Source organism: Budorcas taxicolor, chromosome X, assembly GCF_023091745.1.
Source record: "Budorcas taxicolor isolate Tak-1 chromosome X, Takin1.1, whole genome shotgun sequence".
NCBI classification, from domain to species: Eukaryota; Metazoa; Chordata; class Mammalia; order Artiodactyla; family Bovidae; genus Budorcas; species Budorcas taxicolor.
The window spans coordinates 35,070,804-35,093,779 of NC_068935.1; the positions used below are offsets into that span (position 1 = coordinate 35,070,804).

General features: G+C 39.3%; 1 pseudogene; it reads left to right on the top strand.

The window, feature by feature from the left end:
- Positions 1-19,842: 19,842 nt before the first annotated feature.
- LOC128069813 (40S ribosomal protein S4, X isoform-like) lies at positions 19,843-20,777 on the top strand (annotated as a pseudogene).
- Positions 20,778-22,976: the final 2,199 nt, after the last annotated feature.

Sequence of the window (22,976 nt, forward strand, 5' to 3'; positions counted from 1 at the left end):
AAAGAAATACATGGTTTAGGGATATTTCATCCAAGCTATGTGTACCATCCTTGACCAACAAGAGAAAACACCTCTCTAGGGATCAGTGGTACACAAAGCCCTTTAGTAATTTAACTCTTATTCCTTTCCAACATCATCTCTGGCCACTTTTCATCCTCTCCTCCCATCACCATTAGCCTTTAAGTTCCCCAAACATCTTGTCATTTCACATCTTCTTGTCTTGTACTTGCTATTCATTCTGCCTGGAAGCTCTTCTCTTCTTTGTCCATCTGGCAAAGTCCTAGTCAACCTTTTTCCACCCAGTCATACATATAAATTGCCTGTCACTCCTTCTATCTCATGATGCTTGTCTCTTAAAGAGCGAACTCTTTGACTCAGGACTGTCTTATCCGTATTTGTACTTTCAATGCCTAAAACAATGAGCACACAGATGTTCAACTAATGTTTGCTGGATGAAAGAGTTAATTCAAATCATGCAATGTTTCCATTGTTATCGGTGTTTTTACATTGCCTTGAGGTGGTTTGCATTCAGCAATTTTTCAAAAAAAAGTTTATTCCAACCAATATATCACTCCTTCCCACCCCATCCCATTGATCTAGTACACTTTACTGAACTGGACAGGGGTGAGGATGGGACAAAAGAGGGAAAGGGGGAAGGAGAACATGAGTAGTCTCCTTAAAGCAGCATAACCATATCAGACAATGTCAGTGGAGGGTGCGTGTGAGTGTGTTCAGTTGCCTCAGTTATATCTGATTCTTTGAGACCCTATGGACTGTAGCCCACCAGGCTCCTCTATCCATGGGATTCTCAAGGCAAGAATATTTGAGTGGGGTGCCATGCCCTCCTCCAGGAGATCTTCCTGACCCAGGGATTGAACCCGCGTCTCCTCTGTCTCCTGCATTGCAGTGGGATTCTTTACCGCTGAGCCACTGCAGAAGCCTCCAGTGGAGGGTAATAGGATTCTATTTCCATATATATTTTTCTGAATTCATTGCTAAAAGCAGCAGAGTATCAATACCATAATAGTAGGGTATTGAAATTGTCATAATGGAATTTAGTCAGATACGGTGCTGCTTCGACTGGACAGATATTAAAAATAATTAAGGTACTTCCCTGGTCCAGTGGTTAAGACTCTGTGCTTTCGATGCAGGGGACATGGGTTCATGGGGTCGGGCAACTAAGACCCCCCCCCCCCCAACGACATGTGGTGCAGCCAAAAAAATATTGTGAGCTGTTTTCTTATACTGATAGGCACTTTATGGTATAATTTTGAAACTAGAGACAGTTTCTCTCATAAAATAATGCTCATTAGGACCCAAAGAGATCTTTATTTGCATGAACTATTAATACATTTCTAAAAAATAAAAATTGTAATACCAAATGTGAGCTTTAAAGTCTTCTCAAAATTTTACCAAAAATATGGCTGACATAGAAATGTGCTTATGCATTCAAATCCCCTCTCTCTAGGGACTAGTCATTTTAATCTGCTTTAGACACACAGTTCTTGGAGTCAATTGTATTATAAAATGACTTGAATTCTGTCAAGTTGTTCTCCACATAATTTTTTAATCTCAATATTTCACTTTAAAAATTTTCCTCTTGATTTATACGTTCTACCATATCCCAACATTATCTAATTTTATAGAAACAAAAGGTGAGGTTATTACTAGGTGATGAAGACAGGGTTGATTTGTGTCAAAACCAGCAGTGAAAACTCCATAATTCATTTTGTTTCTCTTAAACATATTTCTTAGAAGTGGAATATATAGAGACTTCCTGAAAACCTAGTGTATTTACTTTTCATGACCTTTTCTGGTGGTATTTTTCCTAGAATGATGGAGGAAATAGGAAGGTTTATCTGGATAAATTGCTTTGAACCAAGTCAACGCAGGAAGTCTAGCCACTGAGTTATTTCCATGCTCTGATGATTTGTTTGGAACAACTGAGGAAGGACGAGCAGTAGCTTTGTATATTTCACTTTGGCGGAGCTGTTCCGTCTCCACCACTGGTCTTATCAGCAGACATCAATCAGCAGGTGGCTAGGATGTCACTGGCGAGAAAGGAAGAAACATGACATGGTAGTGGTAAGCCTCTCTTTGACATGGTGCTCATAGTCTGCTTTTACCGTCTATCTTGGTCTTTTAAAATGTCCTATGTTTACATATCACAGAATAAATAGAATCATGATTTATATTTTACCAGCCTTCTCCCACACAACATCTTTTATATGGGTAATCTGATCTCACTAAACTGAGAGACATTCATGCTAATCTTTGATGTCATCACCATGAAGAAAAAAGTGAAAGTGAAAGTGTTGGTTGCTCAGTTGTGTCCAACTCTTTGTGACCCCCATGGAATGTAGCTCACCAGGCTCCTCTGCCCATGGAATTCTCCAGGCAAGAATACTGGAGTGGGTAGTCATTCCCTTCTCCAGGGAATCTTTGTGACCCAGGGATCGAACTTGGGTCTCCCACACTGGCAGGCAAATTCTTCACCATCTGAACCACCATATCTTACAACAAATACTATTGAACACCATCTTGGCCAGGCTCGGTTAATAATACTCCAAAGGAATGAATCTAATAAGAAATTTCCTGGCATCAGACCAGCCAGAGAGCTATTTTGGGGTAGGTGGGAAAGGCTACACAGATGACTGGCTCTTCTGATGCAGTTATAATGTCTTTTTCTCAGTATATTCCCTAATCTTGATCCTTCAGTCAACTGAAGATTTATTTACAGGATTCCACAAGAATGAGGAAAGTTGGTATGAGTATAAGCTTTTATAGGACGTTGAAAAGAAAACAGAGGATCATATAAAATAAAAATTAGGAAAAAGAAAACAGAGGATTTAATCTTTGCCATTAAGATTTTTGCTGAAGCTTTCTGGGAACTGAAGTTAGGGGAGCCTTCAACTCGTGGCAACTACCTGAACTAAGTGAGGTAACTTCCCGGAGCCTCTCACCACCTCATTCCATACCTCATCATTCACCTCCATAGACCTCCAAAGGGGTCTATTGCCCATACTCTGTACTCAAGATCTTTTCTGATTTCTCACCCAAGTTTACCAGTCTTAGGATAAGATAAACCAATCTATGCTAAGGTATTAGTGCTTGATCATACAGCATTTCAAAGAGCAGTTGTGCTCAAATAGGGTACTCCAGATAGCATATGCTTTTACAAAAGGAATTTGTGGGGCAATGTTCATAAAAATGACCAGGGGAAATGAGATTCTTTTGGCCCATCTCTGGTGGGGCAGGACTTGGAGGTGTTGGGCTTAATTAGATCCCTGCTGCACACATTTCTTCAAACAACTTCCTTGTTGAGACACAGTAGTCAGACTTGTAACTATATGCCCTTCCATAGCCCCTACAGTCTTCATGCTACCTGATATATCTTTGTAACTCAAGTGAGGGCTGAGACCATATTTCATACTCCTTTTCTGCCCATGGTACTTAGTCAAACCTATGCAGAGGAAATGGTCAATGTTCTTTTAGGAACTGAGCCAACATTTGATGCTTAACTCTGAGGGAATGTTCAATATCACCCGGTTTGTGTGTTTCACACGGCAATTAAATCTCCTCTTTCTGCTCTGTGTTATGGTTCTTACCATTTCCTATGGTAGATAACCCCTGAGGTGTCTGCACAGCTTACAGCGCTGCTTCTCTCAGTACTATTCTTCTACTTCTATGAATAGGAAGCCATGTTTACACCATGTGACTCTGTCTCCATGGTTTTTTATTAGACTAGGGGTTGTGTCTGCCAGAGTTAGCCAATCAGATTTTCTCTCTGGGGAATTTTTCATGGGGCCTAGAATCAGCCAGCCAGCCACTGCGTAGACAGAGGAGCCAAGAAAGTCATTCTGTAAGGAGACAGAAGCAAAGGTGAGAGGCCAACAGAGAATATGCTTCTTGGCTTCTTTGCTGGCTTTCTGGTTATTGACGATGCCAAAGCCTTTGACTGTGTGGATCACAATAAACTGGAAAATTCTGAAAGAGATGGGAATACCAGACCACCTGACCTGTTTCTTGAGAAACCTATATGCAGGTCAGGAAGCAACAGTTAGAACTGGACATGGAAGAGACTGGTTCCAAATCAGGAAAGGAGTACGTCAAGGCTGTATATTGTCACCCTGCTTATTTAACTTCTATGCAGAGTACATCATGAGAAACGCTGGGCTGGAGGAAGCACAAGCTGGAATCAAGATTGCCAGGAGAAATATCAATAACCTCAGATATGCAGATGACACCACCCTTATGGCAGAAAGTGAAGAAGAACTAAAGAGCCTCTTGATGAAAGTGAAAGAGGAGAGTGAAAAAGTTGGCTTAACGCTCAATATTCAGAAAACTAAGATCATGGCATCTGGTCCCATCACTTCATGGCAAATAGATGGGGAAACAGTGGCTGACTTTATTTTGGGGACTCCAAAATCACTGCAGATGGCGATTGCAGCCATGAAATTAAAAGACGCTTACTCCTTGGAAGGAAAGTTATGACCAACCTAGACAGTATATTAAAAAGCAGAGACATTACTTTTCCAAAAAGGTCCATCTAGTCAAGGCTATGGTTTTCCCAGTGGTCATGTATGGATGTGAGAGTTGGACTATAAAGAAAGCTGAGCGCCAAAGAATTGATGCTTTTGAACTGTGGTGTTGGAGAAGATTCTTGAGAGTCTCTTGGACTGCAAGGAGATCCAAGCAGTCCATCCTAAAGGAGATCAGTCCTGGGTGTTCATTGGAAGGACTGAAGTGGAAACTCCAATACTTTGGCCACCTGATGCGAAGAGCTGACTCATTTGAAAAGACCCTGATGCTGGGAAAGATTGAGGGCAGGAGGAGAAGGGGATGACAGAGGATGAGATGGTTGGATGGCATCACCGACTCGATGGACTTGGGTTTGGGTGAACTCCGGGAGTTGGTGATGGACAGGGAGGCCCGGCGTGCTGGAGTTCATGAGGTCACAAAGAGTCAGATATGACTGAGCAACTGAACTGAACTGTACTGAACTGGTTCCTGGTTCTAGTTTCTGCCTGAAATCCAGCTACATTCTTGCCTGTAGATACCAAGAGGCCTCCACCAGTTCCTTTTTATAAATGACAATTTATAGGTTTTGGGCTTAAGCTGGCTTAAGACATTATTTACAATGTAAAACCAAAATCTTACCCAATTCACCTCCCAGTATCCAAGTCTACCAAAAGGGAGTGGGGCAACTAAACTGGTTGGCTGGCACAATTTACACACCTAGCATTAGAGAACTGGACGGGTAGTGGCATGGCTTGTGATTTGTTACATGCATAGTAACCATTCAGAAATCCAAGAAGCTGTGATCTAAGATCCAGTCATCATTTACAGACTCAGGGGACATGAAGAAGGTCTAGTCTCATTACCAAAGCATGCTTCTTGTATTATGTGGTGTGTTGCTTTTTTTTAAGTGGATGTAATTTATCATCATGTTTGAAGCTGTTTAATTTTTTAAATGCAGAATTTGACACTACAGGGTCTTCTCTGGTGGTCCAGTGGCTAAGATTCTGTGCTCCCAATGCAGGGGGCGTGGGTTTGATCCCTGGTCAGGGAACCAGGTCCCACATGCTGCAGCTAAAGATCCTGTGTGGCACAACTAAGGCATGGTATAGCCAGATAAATAAATGAATAAATATTTTTTAAAAAAGAATTTGACACTAGGAAACAACATGCTAAGAAGAAAAAAAATTAAACATCTCACTCAAAATCTAGGGATTAACTGCAGCTCACATTTACAGGGAAGAAGGGAAGAACTCTGTCTATAACTCTCACCAAAGGTGGCAAATATCAGTTCGTGTGAAATTGGACATTGGCTAATGACTAAAGGATAACCTGTGTTAGAGAATGGGTTTGTATTAGGCCAACCATTACTATTTCATTAAAATAAACATATTCTTATTGAGATATTTTCCGTATTTTCTGTAAAATTTATACTAAGTACCCTGATGTGAGTCTGCCTACTTCTTGTCCTTAATTGTGGTTTCTAGTTCATATCTGGAGCAGTCCTTTCATCTTTCTAATTCGACCTTCTCTGTTAGGTTTGTCTTGCCCCTAAGCAACAGTTCTCCACCAAAACCCAGCATCCTTCTTCCAAATTGAATTCTTTTTTTTTTTTTTTTACCCCCAGCTTTAGTTATTTTTACATGTTTTTACTAAGTTTAGGGGCTTCCCAGGTGGCTCAGCAGTAAAGAATCTGCCTGCAATGCAGGAGCCACAGGAGCCGTGGGTTCGATCCCTGAGTGGGGAAGATCCCCTGGAGGTGGAAATGGCAACCCACTCCAGTATTCTTGCTGGAGATTCCCACGGACAGAGGAGCCTGGTGGGCTGCAGTCCATGGGGTTGCAAAGAGTCAGATACGACTGAAATGAATTAGCTCCACTCATTCCTCCAAGATTAACATTTTATATGACCATGGTGTATTCATCAAAACCAAGACCAACATTGGTATATTATTATTAACTATACTCCAGACTTAGATTTCACCAGTTTTTTCCACTAATGTCCTTTTTCTGTTCCAGGATCCAATCCAAGATACAGCACTGAATTCAGCAGGCCTTCCTTTTAATCCACCATAGACATCCAGGAACTTGAGGGAAACCCATCTTTTATTCAGGACACCCTTTATTATGGGCTTCCCGGGTAGCTCAGATGGTAAAGAGCCTGCCTACAATGTGGGAGACCCCAGTTCAATCCCTGGGCTAAGAGAAGGAAATGGCAACCCACTCCAGTATTCTTGCCTGGAAAATTCCATGGACAGAGGAGCCTGGTGGGCTACAGTTCATGGGTCACAAAGAGTCAGTGATGACATCCAACCATCTCATCCTCTGTCATCCCCTTCTCCTCCTGCCCTCAATCTTTCCCAGCATCCGGGTCTTTTCAAATGAGTCATCTCTTCGTATCAGGTGGCCAAAGTATTGGAGTTTCAGCTTCAGCATCAGTCCTTCCAATGAACACCCAGGACTGATCTCCCTTAGGATGGACTGCTTGGATCTCCTTGCAGTCCAAGGGACTCTCAAGAGTCTTCTCCAACACTACAGTTCAAAAGCATCAATTCTTCAGTGCTCAGCTTTCTTTATAGTCCAACTCTCACATCCATACATGACTACTGGAAAAACCATAGCCTTGACTAGATGGACCTTTGTTAGAAAAGTAATGTCTCTGCTTCTTAATATGCTGTCTAGGTTGGTCATAACTTTCCTTCCAAGGATTAAGCATCATTTAATTTCATGGCTGCAATCGCCATCTGCAGTGATTTTGGAGCCCCCCAAAATAAAGTCAGCCACTGTTTCCCCATCTATTTGCCATGAAGTGATGGGACCAGATGCCATGATCTTCGTTTCCTGAATGTTGAGCGTTAAGCGAGCCTTTTCACTCTCCTTTTTCACTTTCATCAAGAGGCTCTTTAGTTCTTCTTCACTTTCTGCCATAAGGGTGGTGTCATCTGCATATCTGAGGTTATTGATATTTCTCCTGGCAATCTTGATTCCAGCTTGTGCTTCCTCCAGCCCAGCATTTCTCATGATGTACTCTGCATAGAAGTTAAATAAGCAGGGTGACAATATACAGCCTTGACATACTCCTTTCCTGATTTGGAACCAGTCTGTTGTTCCATGTCCAGTTCTTACTGTTGCTTCCTGACCTGTGTACAGATATCTCAAGAAGCAGGTCAGGTGGTCTGGTATTCCCATCTCTTTCAGAATTTTCCACAGTTTGTGTTGGTCCACACAGTCAAAGGCTTTGGCATACTCAATAAAGCAGAAATAGATGTTTTTCTGGAACTCTCTTGCTTTTTCCGTGATCCAGTGGATGTTGGCAATTTGATCTCTGGTTCCTCTGCCTTATCTAAAACCAGCTTGAAAATCTGGAAATTCATGGTTCACATATTGCTGAAGCCTGGCTTGGAGAATTTTGAGCATTACTTTACTAGCGTGTGAGATGAGTGCAATTGTGCAGTAGTTTGAGCATTCGTTGGCATTGCCTTTTTTTTGCGATTGGAATGAAAACTGACCTTTTCCAGTCCTGTGGCCACTGCTGAGTTTTCCAAATTTGCCTGCATACTGAGTGCAGCACTTTCACAGCATCATCTTTCAGGATTTGAAATAGCTCCACTGGAATTCCATCACCTCCACTAGCTTTGTTCATAGTGATGCTTCCTAAGGCCCACTTGACTTCACATTCCGGAATATCTGGCTTTAGGTGAGTGATCACACCATCAGGATTATCTGGGTCGTGAAGATCTTTATTGTACCGTTCTTCTGTGTATTCTTGCCATCTCTTTTTAATATCTTCTGCTTTTGCTAGGTCCATATCATTTCTGTCCTTTATTGAGCCCTCTTTGCATGAAATGTTCCTTTGGTATCTCTTATCATCTTGAAGAGATCCTTAGTCTTTCCCATTCTATTATTTTCCTCTATTTCTTTGCACTGATCACCGAGGAAGGTTTTCTTACCTCTCCTTGCTGTTCTATGGAACTCTGCATTCAAATGGGTATATCTTTCCTTTTCTCATTTTCTTTTCGCTTCTCTTCTTTTCACAGCTATTTGTAAGGCCTCCTCAGACAGCCATTTTGCTTTTTTGCATTTCTTTTTCTTGGGAACGATCTTGATCCCTGTCTCCTGTACAATGTCACAAACCTCCATCCATAGTTCATCAGGCACTGTGTCTATCAGATCTAGTCCCTTAAATCTATTTCTCACTTCCACTGTATAATTGTAAGGGATCTGATTTAGGTCATACCTGAATGGTCTAGTGGTTTTCCCCACTTTCTTAGATTTAAGTCTAAATTTGGCAATAAGGAGTTCATGATCTAAATTAAATTAGTGGAAAACATTTTTTTCTGAATTATATTCTACTGTGCACGAAATGATTAGTGATACTATTATATGTGCTATTTTTAAAAATTTGTGCATCATACACTTGGACATGCAGAAAACACTTGGAATTTTAAAAAATTAGATAGTACAATGGATTTATGCTTTTGTTTTACTTATTTACAGAATCAGTTTTCTATTTCTATGTTAGGAAAAAAACTGCCCCCAAACTTACTGGCTTAATAATACAAACTTCATTTATTCAGTTCACAATTCTTTGGGTCAGCAATTTAGTCTGGGCCCAGTGGGTCAGAGAACTAGTGCTGGGCAGGGAAACCTGACCTGTAATTGACCAATGACTGAAGGTTCAGTGTGGACAATCTGAGGGTCTTAAACTGCAGTGAGACCCAGCCATCAGGAGTCCCCCAGACTTTTGTGAGACTGGATCTCTCTCACGTTCTTACAGTGAATGTCAGAGAGCAATCCCCTCCCGCTTCCAGCAAGGGGATGGGAAAAGGAAATACATGGGAGTATTCTGTTCTTAACAAGCTCACCCTCAGGAAAAACCATTTAACCAAAGCCTAACTTGCTGGGGTTTTATCAGAGCCTAACTGACTTGGGGAAAGGAAATATTCAATTACAGCCAACTCTAGCCTTCCACCTGGGAAAAAGGAAATAACCAACTCCAGTCCACTCAAGCCATCTTGTACCACCGAGGGGGTAGGAAAAAACTGAGAAGGACATGTGAAGTTCACAGTCCACAGGGACGGGCTTGCTTAGAGTCTGAGATCTGTCAACTAAAAAAGAAAAAAGTACAACCTAGAAGTTGAGAATTATGTGTTATTTGAAGGAATTTCTGAGGACTTAAACCTGGAAGACAGCCTCTCAGATAGCTCTGAGAGACTGCTCTGAAGAGGTAAGGGAGGAGCCAGGATAAATAGGAGTTTTGCAACAAAAACCCTATAGTTGGAACATCAAAAAAATACCGTTAATTAAAGAAAACCAGACAAGACTTCCCTGGCGGTACAATGGATAAGAGTCCACCTGCTGGTCAAGAAGCAACGGCTAGAACTGGACATGCAACAACAGACTGGTTTCAAATTAGGAAAGGAGTATGTCAAGCCTGTATATTGTCACCCTGCTTATTTAACTTCTATCCAGAGTACATCATGTTAAATGCCGGGCTGATTGAAGCACAGGCTGGAATCAAGATTGCCGGGAGAAATATCAATAATTTCAGATATGCAGATGACACCACCCTTATGGCAGAAAGAGAAGAAGAACTAAAGAGCCTCTTGATGAAAGTGAAAGAGGAGAGTGAAAAAGCTTAAAACTCAGCATTCAAAAAATGAAGATAATGGCATCCAGTCCCATCACTCCATGGCAAATAGATGGGGAAACAATGGAAACAGTGAGAGACCTTATTGTCTCACTATAAAAGCATGCTATTTCTAGCATGGAATACCTTTTGTCTTATGCATTATAACCATTACTGATAATGCATTAAACTGATCAGGTGCAAGATTAAATGTAGGGGAAAAAAAGACAAGAAAGACTCTTACGATAAACTACTCCAAGCTTTGCATCCAAAATGGCTGAGCAAAAGTATAAATTAAAGAAAAAATGTCAACAACAGCAGCAGAAAAACAGCATTTGTGATTTACAATTAGAATCAAAACTAGATTTCTTATTGTATTAGTAGATGATCAACAGCATAAGAATGGAAAATGTACTGAGAATAAAGACATATGTTAAACTTGGTGAATCTTATGGAGATGCACCAAAAATACACAATGTACTCTGTACTATGTTGAACATATTTAAACCTGAGTACAAGCTTGGTTCCTGAGGAACTGGGAAGCAAATTCACTGCTTAAATGTCAACATAAAACATCTTTATGAATTATCAAGTGGAAGATTGACTGTATGTAAGAAGAAATATATCAAATATGGAAATTTATTAGATTAAAAAAAAAAAAAGAGTCCACTTGCCAATGCAGGGGGCATGGGTTAGATCCTTGGTCTGGGAAGGTTCTACATGCCGTGGAGCAGCTAAGCTGGTGCACCACATCTACTGAGCCCATGAGTCACAACTACTGATGCCCATGCAACTATTAAAGTCTGAATGCCCTAGAGCCTCTGCTCTGCAATGAGAGAAGCCACTACAGTGAGAAGCTCGTGCACCACAACGAAGAGTAACCCTCGTCGCTGCAACTAGAGAAAGCCTGTGTGTAGCAATGAAGACCCAGTGAAACCAAAAATAAAATAAATAAATATATTTTTTTAAAATAAAGAAAACCAAACATCTCTGCTGCTGCTGCTGCTGCTGCTGCTGCTGCTGCTAAGTCACTTTAGTCGTGTCTGATTCTGTGCGACCCCATAGACAGCCGCCCACCAGGCTCCTCTATCCCTGGGATTCTCCAGGCAAGAGTGGTTTGCCATTTTCTTCTCCACAAACATCTCAAGTATATGAATTTAGTGCTTTTATAAGTATGGGGAAATGCAAGAGTCTGGGCCCGCTGATATCATTCCTTTGATGTGTACCTTAAGGGCCAGTGTCTTGCTTTACTCCATCCTGAATCCTCTCAGGGTACACAGTTGGGGGTGGCTGCAGTGGCTGATGGCTTGGTGGCATCTTTTGTTTACTGATATGGCAGGCAGCATTCTTCTTTCACAGATCTAATACAGGACTACAGAATGCTTCCTCTTCCCTCACACCCTATCACCACACCACTAAAGGCCTATTTACAGCAGTTCCTTTTACTCAGCACATCACACCTGCCTATCAAGAAAAAATTAACAAGACACTAAAGAGCAAATACAGCTTGAAAAGATAGAACAAGAATCATAATTAAACTCAGATATGGCAGGGAAGTAGGAATTATCAGACCAGCAATTTAAAACAACAATGATTAATATACTAAGGTCTCTGATGGATAAAGTAGACAGTATGCAAGAACAGATGGGCAATGTAAACAAAGAAAGAACCAAAAAAATGCTAGAGATCAAAAACACTAACAAAAATGAAGAATGCTTTTGATGGGCTTCTTAGTAGACTAGACTTGGCTGAGAAAAGAATCTCTAAGCTTGAGGATATCTCAATAGAAATCTCCAAAACTGAAAAGCAAGCAGAAAAAATATCAAACCCCTTCAATATCCAAGAACTGTGGAACAAATGCAAAAGATGTAATATTTGCATAATGGGAATACCAGAAGGAGAAGTAAGAAAGGAGCAAAAGAAATATTTGAAGCAATAATTACTGAGACTTTACATGAATCTGTATTAGACACAAAACCACAGACCCAGGAATCTTAGAAAACATCAAACAGGATGAATGCTCAAAATACTATACCTAAACATATTATTTCCAAATCACACAAAAGTAAAGGAAAAAAACTCTTGAAAGAAATTAATGGGAAAAAATACTTTACCTATAGAGAAGTAAAGATAAGATTTACACCCGACTTCTCAGAAACCTTGCAAGTAAGAAGAGGGTGAATAAAGTGTTGAGTGGAAAAAAATAAATAAACCACCAATCTAGAATTCTGTACTCTGCAAAAGTAATCCTTCAAAAGTGAAAGAGATTGTCTTTCCCTGGTTGTCCAGTGATTAAGACTCCATGCTTCTGCTGCAAAGGGCATGGGTTCAATCCCTGGTTGAAGAACTAAGACTTCATATGCCACATGGTGCAACCAAAAAAAAAAAAAAAGTGAAAGAGAAATTGAGCTTTCTCAAACAAACAAAAATTGAGGGAATTTATTGCCAGTATACCTGCCTTGCAAGAAATGTTAAAAGAAGTTCTTTAAAGAAAAGGAAAATTATATAGGCTAAAAACTCAGATGAGTATAAAGAAAGAAAGAACACCAGAAAAGGAATAATTGAAGGTAAAATTAAAACTTTAATTTTTATTATTTGTAATAATAGCAAAACTGTATTCAACTATTATGCCTCTGTGTGTGTGTGTGTGTGTGTGTGTGTGTGTGTGTGCGTATACACAGGCACACCTCAGACATACTGTGGGTTCAATTCTAGACTACCAAAATAAAGCAGATATTGCAATAAAGCTAGTCACACAATTTTTTTTCCCAGTACATATAAAATTTATGTTAAAAAATAAAACTTGGGACTTCCCTAGTGGTCCGGTAGCTAAAACTCTACACTCCCAATGCAGCAGGCCTGGGTTCAATCTTTGGTCAGGGAACTACATCCCACATGCCACAACTAAGAGTTCACAAGCCACAGCTAAAGATCTTGCATGCCACAATTAAGACCTGGTGAAGCCAAATAAATATTTTAAAAAAATAAAAAGTTATGTTTACACTATACTGCACTATTAAGTGTATAACAGCATAATGTCTTAGGAAAACAGTATACATACTTTAAAAATATTTCATTACTAAAAAATGCTAATGATCATCTGAGTCATTAGGAACTCATAGTAGTTACATCAAAGATCGCTGATCACAGATCATTTTAACAACTATAATAATAATGGAAAAACTTGAAATATTGTGATACCAAATGTGACAAAGACACAAAACAAACAAACGCTATTGAGAAAATGGTGCCATAGACTTGCTCAGTGAAGAGTTGCCACAAATCTTCAATTTGTAAAATATACAATATCTATGAAGTGTAATGAAGCAAGGAGCAATAAAATGAGATACATATATGTTTATGTATAAGTGAGATAAATGACACCAATAATATGGAAGACAGGAGGAGTGTATTAGTATTACTTTGTTATTATAAGATATTTGTACTACCTATGAAGCAGTATAATCTTATTTTAAAGTGAAGTGGACTTGGATTCATCATAAATGTATATTGTAAACTCTAGGGAAACCACTGAAAAAAGTTAAAAAAAAAAAAGTATAACTGGGACTTCCCTGGTGGCTTAGTGGTAAAGAATCCACCTGCCAATGCAGCAGACTCGGGTTGGATCCCTCCCTGCTCTGGGGACATCCCACATGCCGAGGAGCAACTAAGCCTGTGCGCCACAACTACTGAGCCTGTGCTCTAGAGCCCAGGAGCCACAACTACTGAGCCCATGCAACACAACTATTGAAACCTGTGTGCCCGAGAGCCTGTGCTCCACGACGGTAGAAGCCATTGCTATGAGAAACCTGCACACCACAACTAGAAAGTAGACCCCGCAACTACAGAAAGCCCATGCAGCAACAAAGATCCAGCACAGCCAGAAATAAATACATAAATACATTTTAAAAGTTAAAAAAAGCATAACTGATAAGCTAAGAAAGCAGAGAAAATGAAATTATATAAAATGTTCAAAGAAAACCACAGAAGGCCAAAAAATTAGAAGGCAAAAATAGAAACAAAGAACAATGACAACAAATAAAAAGCAATAACAGATATGGTGGCTATTAATCTAACTATAGTGGCTCAGATGGTAAAGAATCTGCCGGCAAGGCAAGAGACCTGGGTTCGATCCCTGGGTTGGGAAGATACCCTGGAGAAGGGCATGACAACCCAGTCCAGTTTTCTTGCCTGGACAGAAGAGCCTAGCAGGCTACAGTCAATAGGATCACACAGAGTCAGACATGACTGAAGCGACTTAGCACACACGCAATCTAACTATATCAATAATCACTTTGAATATTGAGTCTAAATGCAACAATTAAAAGACAGAGATTGTCAGAGTAGATAAAAAACAAGACCCAACACTATATGTTGTCTACAAGAAGCCCACTTTAAATATGAAGACACATATTAATTAAAAGTAAATGGAATATTGTAAAGTAATTAGCCTCCAATTAAATTAAATTAATTTTTTAAAAAGTAAATGGAAAGAGAAATATATACCTTGCTAACACTAATCAAATAAAGTAGGAGTAGCTATATTAATTTCAGACAGAGCAGATATTAGACCAAGGAAGGTTATCAGGGATAAAGAGGGGCATTACATAATGATAAAGGGGTCAGTTCTCTAAAAAGATATAACAATCCTTAATGTGTATGTTCTCAACAATGGAGCCTCAAACCAGTGAAGCAAAAACAGATAAAACTGCACAGAGAAAGAGATGAACCCATTATCATAATTGGAGTCGTCAACACCCTTATATCAGACATAGATCCAGCAGGCAAAAAATCAGTAAGAACAAAGTTAGATTCAAGAATGCCATCTATCAGCTAAATATAAGGGACATCTATGGACTACTTCATCAAACAATAGCAGAATACACCTTATTCTCAAGCTCACAAGGAACATTCACCAAGATAGATCACATTCTGGGCCAAAAACCACACCTTAATATTAAAAGAATAGAAATCATACAATGTATGCTTTCAAACTACAGTGGAATTAAGGTAAAAATCAATAACAACAACAAAAAAAGGTAAATGGAAAATTCCAAAATACAACCCATTTCCAAATAACACATGGGTCAAACAAGAAATCTCAATAGAAATTTGAAGATATTTTGAACTTAATTAAAAAGAAAATTTAACTTATCAAAGTTTATAAGATGCAGTAAAGGCAGTGCTTAGACTACAGTACTAAATTACAGTATTGAATGCATCTGTTAGAAAAGAAGAAAGAGGTAAAATCAATAATCTAAGCTTCCACTTTAGCATACTAGAAAAACAAAAGCAAATTAAACCCAAAGTTAACAGAAGAGGAAAAAAATAAGAAAGAGCAGAAATCAATGAGATTGAAAACAAGAAATCAATAAAGAAAATTACTGAAACCAAAAGCTGGTTCCTTGAAAAGATCAATGAAAGTGATAAGCCTCTAGCCAGGCTAATTAAGAAAAAAGAGAGAGGATACAAATTACTAATATCTAGAATAAAAGAAGGGACCATAGATCTGATAGCCATTAAAAGGGTAATAAAGAAAGGCATACTACCAACAACTCTATGTTGACAAATGTGATAACCTAGATGAAGTGGACCAATTCCATGAAAGATACAATCTACAAAAACATTAAGAAGAAATAGACAATCGGAATAGGCCTATATCTGTTAATGAAATTGAACCAATAATTAATAACCTTTCTGTTATTAACTAGGCCCAGATGAATTCTACCAAATATTTAATACCAATTCTCTGCAATCTCTTTCAGAAGATAGAAACAGAGGAAATAGCCCCCTAATTCATTCTGCGAGACCAAAGAAAAGAAAGTGAAAGTGAAGTCACTCAATTGTGTCTGACTCTTTGCGACCCCATGGACTGTAGCCTACCAGGCTCTTCCTCCCATGGGATTTTCAAGGCAAGAGTAGTGGAGTCCATTGCCGTTTCCTACACTCCAGGGGATCTTCCCAATCCAGGGATCGGACCCGGCTCTCCCACATTGTAGGTAGACGCTTTTACCCTCTGAGCCACCAGGGAAGTCCCAGCATTACCAGCATTAGGAGCATTACCCTAATACCGAAACCAGACAAAGATATTAAAAGAAAAGTATAGATCAGCAGCTCTCATGAGCATAGATGCAAAAATCCTCAACAAAAAATTGGCAAATCAAATCCAACAATATATAAAATAAATTATACACCACAGCCCAATGGGATTTATCCCAGGTATGCAAAGCTGGTTCAACATTCAAAAATCAGTTATTTAACCCACCACATCAACAGGCTAAAGAAGAAAAATCATGTGATTATATAAATAGATGAAGAAAAAGTATTTGACAAAATCCAGTTGGACCATAAAGAAGGATGAGTGTTGAAGAATTAAGGTTTTGAACTGTGGTGTTGGAGAAGACTCTTGAGAATCCCTTGGGCTGCAAGGAGATCAAATCAGTCAATTCTAAAGGAAATCAATCCTGAATATTCATTGGAAGAACTGATGCTGAAGCTGAAGCTCCAGTACTTTGGCCACCTGATGTGAAGAGCTGACTCATTTGAAAAGACCCTGATGCTGGGAAAGATTGAGGGCAGGAGGAGAAGGGGACAACAGAGGATGAGATGGTTGGATGACATCACCGACTCAATGGACATTACTTTGAGCAAGCTCTGGGAGATGGTAAAGGACAGAGAAGCCTGGCACGCTGTAGTCCATGGGGTCACAAAGAGTTGGACATGACTGAGTGACTGAACAACAACATCCATGCATGATAAAAAAATCTCAGTAAACTAACAACAGAGGCAAACTTTCTTCAACTTTTGTAGAAAGAACATCTACAAAAAACCTATAGCTAATAACACACTTAATGGTGAGCAGCTTAGAGCTTTCCCACTAAGAACAGGAACAAGGCAAGATGTCTCCCTTGCCTCTGTTTTTTAACATCATAAGTCCTAGCAAATGTAGTAAGACAAGGAAAGGAAATAATAGGTATATAGAATGGAAAGGAAGAAATAAAACTGTCTGTCCCAGATGACATGATTGTTTATGTAGAAAATCTGAATGTATAGACCAAAAAAAAAAAAAAAAAAGAGAGAGAGAGAGAGAGAACTCCTAGAATTAATAAGCAATTTTAGCAAGGTTGCTGGATACAAGGTTAGTATACAAAAGAAGTCAATTGCTTTCCTATATATCAGCAATGAATAAGTGGAATTTGAAATTTTAAATGCAATGTCATCTACATTACCACACCAGAAATGTAAAACTTAGTTATAAGTCTAACAAAATATACACAAGATCTATATGAGGAAAACTATAAAACTCTGATGATAGAAATCAAAGAACTAAATAAATGGAAAGATATTCCATATTAATGTATAGAAAGACTCAATATTGTCATCAGTTCTTCACAACTTGATCAGCAGATTCAATGTAACCAATTAAAACCTCAGCAAGTTATTTTGCAGATATCAGCAAACTGATTCTAAAGTTTATGGAAAGAAAACAAACCCAGAATATTCAACACTATTGAAGGAGAAAAAAATGTTGGGAAACTAACAGTACCCAACTTCAAAACTTACTATAATCAAGATACTGTGGTATTGGTGAAAGAATAGACAAATGGATCAATGGAACAGAATAGAGACCCCAGGAACAGATCTACATAAAATAGTCAGCTGATTTTTGATAAAGGAGCAAAGGGAAATCAGTGGAGCAAAAACAATCTCTTCAATAAATAGTGCTGAAACCACTGGACATCCACATGCAAAGAAAGAATCTAGACACAGACCTTACACTCTTCAAGAAACTAGCTCAAAACGAATCACAGATCTAAATGTAGAATGTAAAACTATAAAACTCCTAGAATATAACGTAGAAAATCTAGATGATCTTGGATTTGATAGTGACTCTTTAGATAAAACACCAAAGGCGCAATTCATAAAAGGAAGGATTAGTAAGTTGGACTTCATTGAAATTAATACCTTGCTGATCTGCAAAAGACACTGTCAAGAGAATGAATAGTTGATCCACAGACTGGGAAAAAATATTTGCAAAACACATATTTGATAAAGGATTGTTATCCAACATAAAGTCTTAAAATGAAACTGTAAGAAAACAAAAGGCCTGATTTTAAAAAATGAGCCAAAGACCTTAACAGTCACCTCACCAAAGAAGATATACAGATGGCAAATAAGCATATGAAAAGATGTTACACATCATATGTTATCAGGGAAATGCAAATTAAAATAATAATGAGATACCAGTACACACCAATTAGAATGGCCAAAATTCAGAACACAGACAACACCAGTTGCTGGCAAGGATGTGGAGCAACAGGCATTCTCAATCATTGCTGGTGGGAATGCAAAATGGTATAGCCACTTTGGGAGACAGTTTGGTGGTTCCTTTAAAAACTAAAAATACATATAATTCAGCAGTCATGCTCCTTGGCATTTACCAAAAGAAGCTGAAAACCTAGGTCCACACAAAGACCTGCACACAGATGTTTATAGAAGTTTTATTCATAATTTCCAAAACTTGGAAGCAAGCACAATGTCTTGTAGCAGGTGAATAGATAAACTGTTACATTTAGACAATGGAATACTACTTAGTGATAAAAAGAAATACGCTATCAAGCCATAAGAAGACATGGGAGAGTCTTAAAATGCATATTAGTAAGTGAAAGAAGTCAATCTGAAAAGGCTATGTGTTGTAGGATTCCAACTATATAACATTCTGGAAAAGGCAAAACTGTGGAGACAGTAAAAAGATCACTGGTTGGCTGGGGTTGGGGGTGGGAGTGAGGGATGAATAGAATGAATAAGGAGGAATGAATGAGGAGCTCAGAGAATTTTTAGAGCAGTGAAAATACTCTCTTTGATATTCTAATGATGAATATGTGTCATTATGCATTTGTCCAAACCTATGGAACGTACAAGACCAAGAGTGAACTCTAATGTAAACTATGGACTTTGGATGATAATCGTGTATCAATATAGGTTGACTGATTTTTAACAAATGTACCACTGTGGGTGTAGAGTGTGGATAATGCGGGAGGCTATCCATGCAAGGAGGTGGGAGGGATATTTAAAAATCTCTGTATTTTCCACTTAGTTTTGCTGTGAACCTGAAACTTCTCTAAAAAATAAAGTCTATCAAAAACTATTCCGAAAACATTTTCTTCAAGCAGTGCACAGAACTGACAGTACTGAGAAATTAGTGTTTCTGCATCATAAAGTCAAAATTTTATAATGTGAAAACCTCATTTGTAAACAAATATTTAAAATCATTTTTCAATAATGTTTTGAATTTACTCTTCTATTCCAGATGTTTTTCCCATTAATATGATAGTGTTATTTATCTTTGGCCTTAGCTTCAGGAAAATATTGACTTTAAGATGTGGCCATTTGGCATTTTGCCTAAATGTATATTCAGTGCACCTCTAGTCAAATAAACAAGAACCTCAGAGTCACCAGGAGTATTTCACTTAATCTGCTATCAATTTTCTGATTCATCCAATGGGTGTGTGTTCTAGTTGCTCCTCAGTTTAGGTGTACCTTCATAACTTAATATCACTTTGAAAAAAGAAGATAGATGTCTTGTCCTTTCCCACATGCAGAAGTTTTATTGTCAAAAACTAGGAGTGACGATAATAAAAGGCTTCAAACCAACCCTTAGAAGATCACAGTCACCTCTTTTCATGCCTAGCGCAGCCATGGCTTGGGGTCCCAAGAAGCACCTGAAACACGTAGCGGCTCCAAAACATTGGATGCTGGATAAACTGACTGGTGTGTTTGCCCCTCGTCCATCTACCGGCCCCCACAAGCTAAGGGAATGTCTCCCCCTAATCATCTTCCTAAGGAATAGACTTAAGTATGCCCTAACAGGAGATGAAGTAAAGAAGATTTGCATGCAGCGTTTCATTAAGATTGATGGCAAAGTCCGCACAGATATAACCTACCCTGCTGGTTTTATTGGAGAAGGCAATGGCACCCCACTCCAGTGTTCTTGCCTGGAGAATCCCAGGGACGGAGGAGCCTGGCTGCTGTCTATGGGGTCGCACACAGTTGGACACAACTGAAATGACTTAGCAACAGCAGCAGCAGCTGGTTTTATGTATGTCATCAGCACAGATAAGACTGCAGAGAATTTTCGTTTGATCTATGACACCAAGGATCACTTTGCTGTTCATTGTATTACACCTGAGGAGGCCAAGTATAAATTGTGAAAAGTAAGAAAGATATTTGTGGGGACAAAAGGAATCCCTCATTTGGTAACCCATGATGCTCATACCATCCGTTACCCTGATCCCCTCATCAAGGTGAATGACACCATTCAGACTGACTTGGAGACTGGCAAGATTACTGATTTCATCAAATTTGACGCTGGTAACCTGTGCATAGTGACTGGAGGTGCTCACCTGGGAAGAATTGGTGTGATTACAAACCAGGAGAGACATCCAGATTCTCTTGATTTAGTTCATGTGAAAGATGTGAATGGCAACAGCTTTGCCACACGGCTCTCAAGCATTTTCGTTATTGGCAAAGGCAACAAACCATGGATCTCTCTTCCCCGTGGAAAGGGTATTCGCCTTACCATTGCTGAGGAGAGAGACAAGAGATTGGCAGCCAAACAAAGCAGTGGATAAAATGATCTCTATGTGATGTGATTGGAAAAGTCTTTGTACTTAATTAAAGATAATACCAAGTGAAAAAAAAGAAAAGAAAATCACAGTCACCATTTTGGGTAAACATTCCCCAACATTTATCAAGCTCAGCACCAACAATTTTTTTCAATTGGCATATAGTTGCTTTCCAGGTGGTGCTAGTGGTAAAGAACTGGCCTGCCAATGCAGGAGATATAAGAGATGCACGTTCCATCCCTGGGTCAGGAAGATCCCCTGGAAGAGGGCATGGTACCCACTGCAGTATTCTTGCCTGGAGAATCCCATGGACAGAGGAGACTTCTGGGCTACATTCCATAGGGTCACAAAGAATTGGACACGACTGAAGTCACTTAGCACACACACACGCATAGTTGCTTTACAGTGTTATGTTAGTTTCTGCTGTACAACAATGTGAGTCAGCTATACAGGACTAACAATCTTATTCAGTAAGTCAATTCATTTGGTTACCTGGGCATACCTTTTACAACTAGCTCCTCTTCAGTGGCTGGCCCATTAGGAAATAGCATTGTCCAAATCCAAATCTTTCCTGCTGTTCTTTTTCATGACAGATTTGGTTATTGCTTTAAATTTTTTCCAGTGTAAAATTGCTATAGTGTTGCTCTCTAGTTTAGAATTTGGTGGTTTGATTCATCTGTGTGCTAAAGCAAATCCCAACTTACTTCTCGAGAGTTATATTGGCTCTGACAGTGTGTATTCCCTTGGCCTGCCTTCACATTGAAGGGCCTTGGCTTTCTACTCCAGGATGGGTTTTTGTTTGGCTCATCTTCTACTCAGATTGACTTTTAAAACACATGGCTCTGTACTTTAGCAAACACAGAATCGTTGTGCTGTAAGGTTTTGTCAGACAGCATACCCTCAAACCCACAGTTGCTCAACCTATCAAAAACTCTACTGAGAGAAATCAAATTTTATGGAGGATTGCCTGAAGGCTGTGAAGTCCATCCACTTCTCTGGTCTAAAATTTATCCCTGGATAAAAGTGTATCACTGAATACAATAAAACTATCCCTGGACAAAATTGTCCCCGACATAACTGCTTTTCCAAACATTGAGATATAATTTACATACCATAAAATTCTATTTAAAGTGTACAATTCAATGTTTTTTTAGTATATTCAGAGAGTTGTGTAACCATCACCACAGTTATTCTTTGGAACATTTTCATCACCCCTCCCCCCCAAAATCCCATACTCATTAGCTGTCATACCCTCTTTCCCCTCACCAACTACCATCATCATCTACTGCAAACCATTTATCTCTTTTCTCTTATGTGAAAGTTCAATCGTGTCTGACTTTTTGCAACCCGTATGGACTAAAGCCCACCAGGCTCCTCTGTCCATGAGATTTCCCAGACAAGAATACTGGAGTGGGTTCCCATTTCCTTCCCCATGGGATCTTCCCAACCCAAGGATCAAACCTATGTCTCTTACGTCTCCTGCATTGACAGGTGGGTTCTTTACCATCTGAGCCTCAGGGAAGCCCTTTTCTCTTATAGATTTGTCTTTTTTAAACAGTTCATAAATGGAATCATCCAATAAATGGACTTTTTTGACTAGAGTCTTTCACTAAGAATAATATTTTCAAGATTCATCCATGTTGTAACATGTATCACAATGGCACCCCACTCCAGTACTCTTGCCTAGAGAATCCCATGGACGGAGGAGTCTGGTAGGCTGCAGTCCATGGGGTCATGAAGAGTCGGACATGACTGAGCGACTTCACTTTGACTTTGCACTTTCATGCATTGGAGAAGGAAATGGAAACCCACTCCAGTATTCTTGCCTAAGAATCCCAGGGATGGGGGAGCCTGGTGGGCTGCCATCTATGGCGTCACACAGAGTCAGACACGATTGAAGTGACTTAGCAGCAGCAGCAGCAGCAACATGTATCATTACTTCATTCCTTTTTATGGATGAATAATACTCCATTTGTGAACATACCTCATTTTATTCATTCATTCATCAGTTGGTTGCTATTTGGCTTGTTTCCACTTTCTGGCTATTGTGAATAATGCTGCTGTGGAACTACATTTTTTTTTTTAGCTCTGCCATGTGGCTTATGGGATCTTATTTCCCTGACCAGGGATTGAACCCAAACCCCCAGAGGTGTTAGCACCAGAGTCAGAACCACTGGACATCAGGGAATTTCCCGAAACAACTTT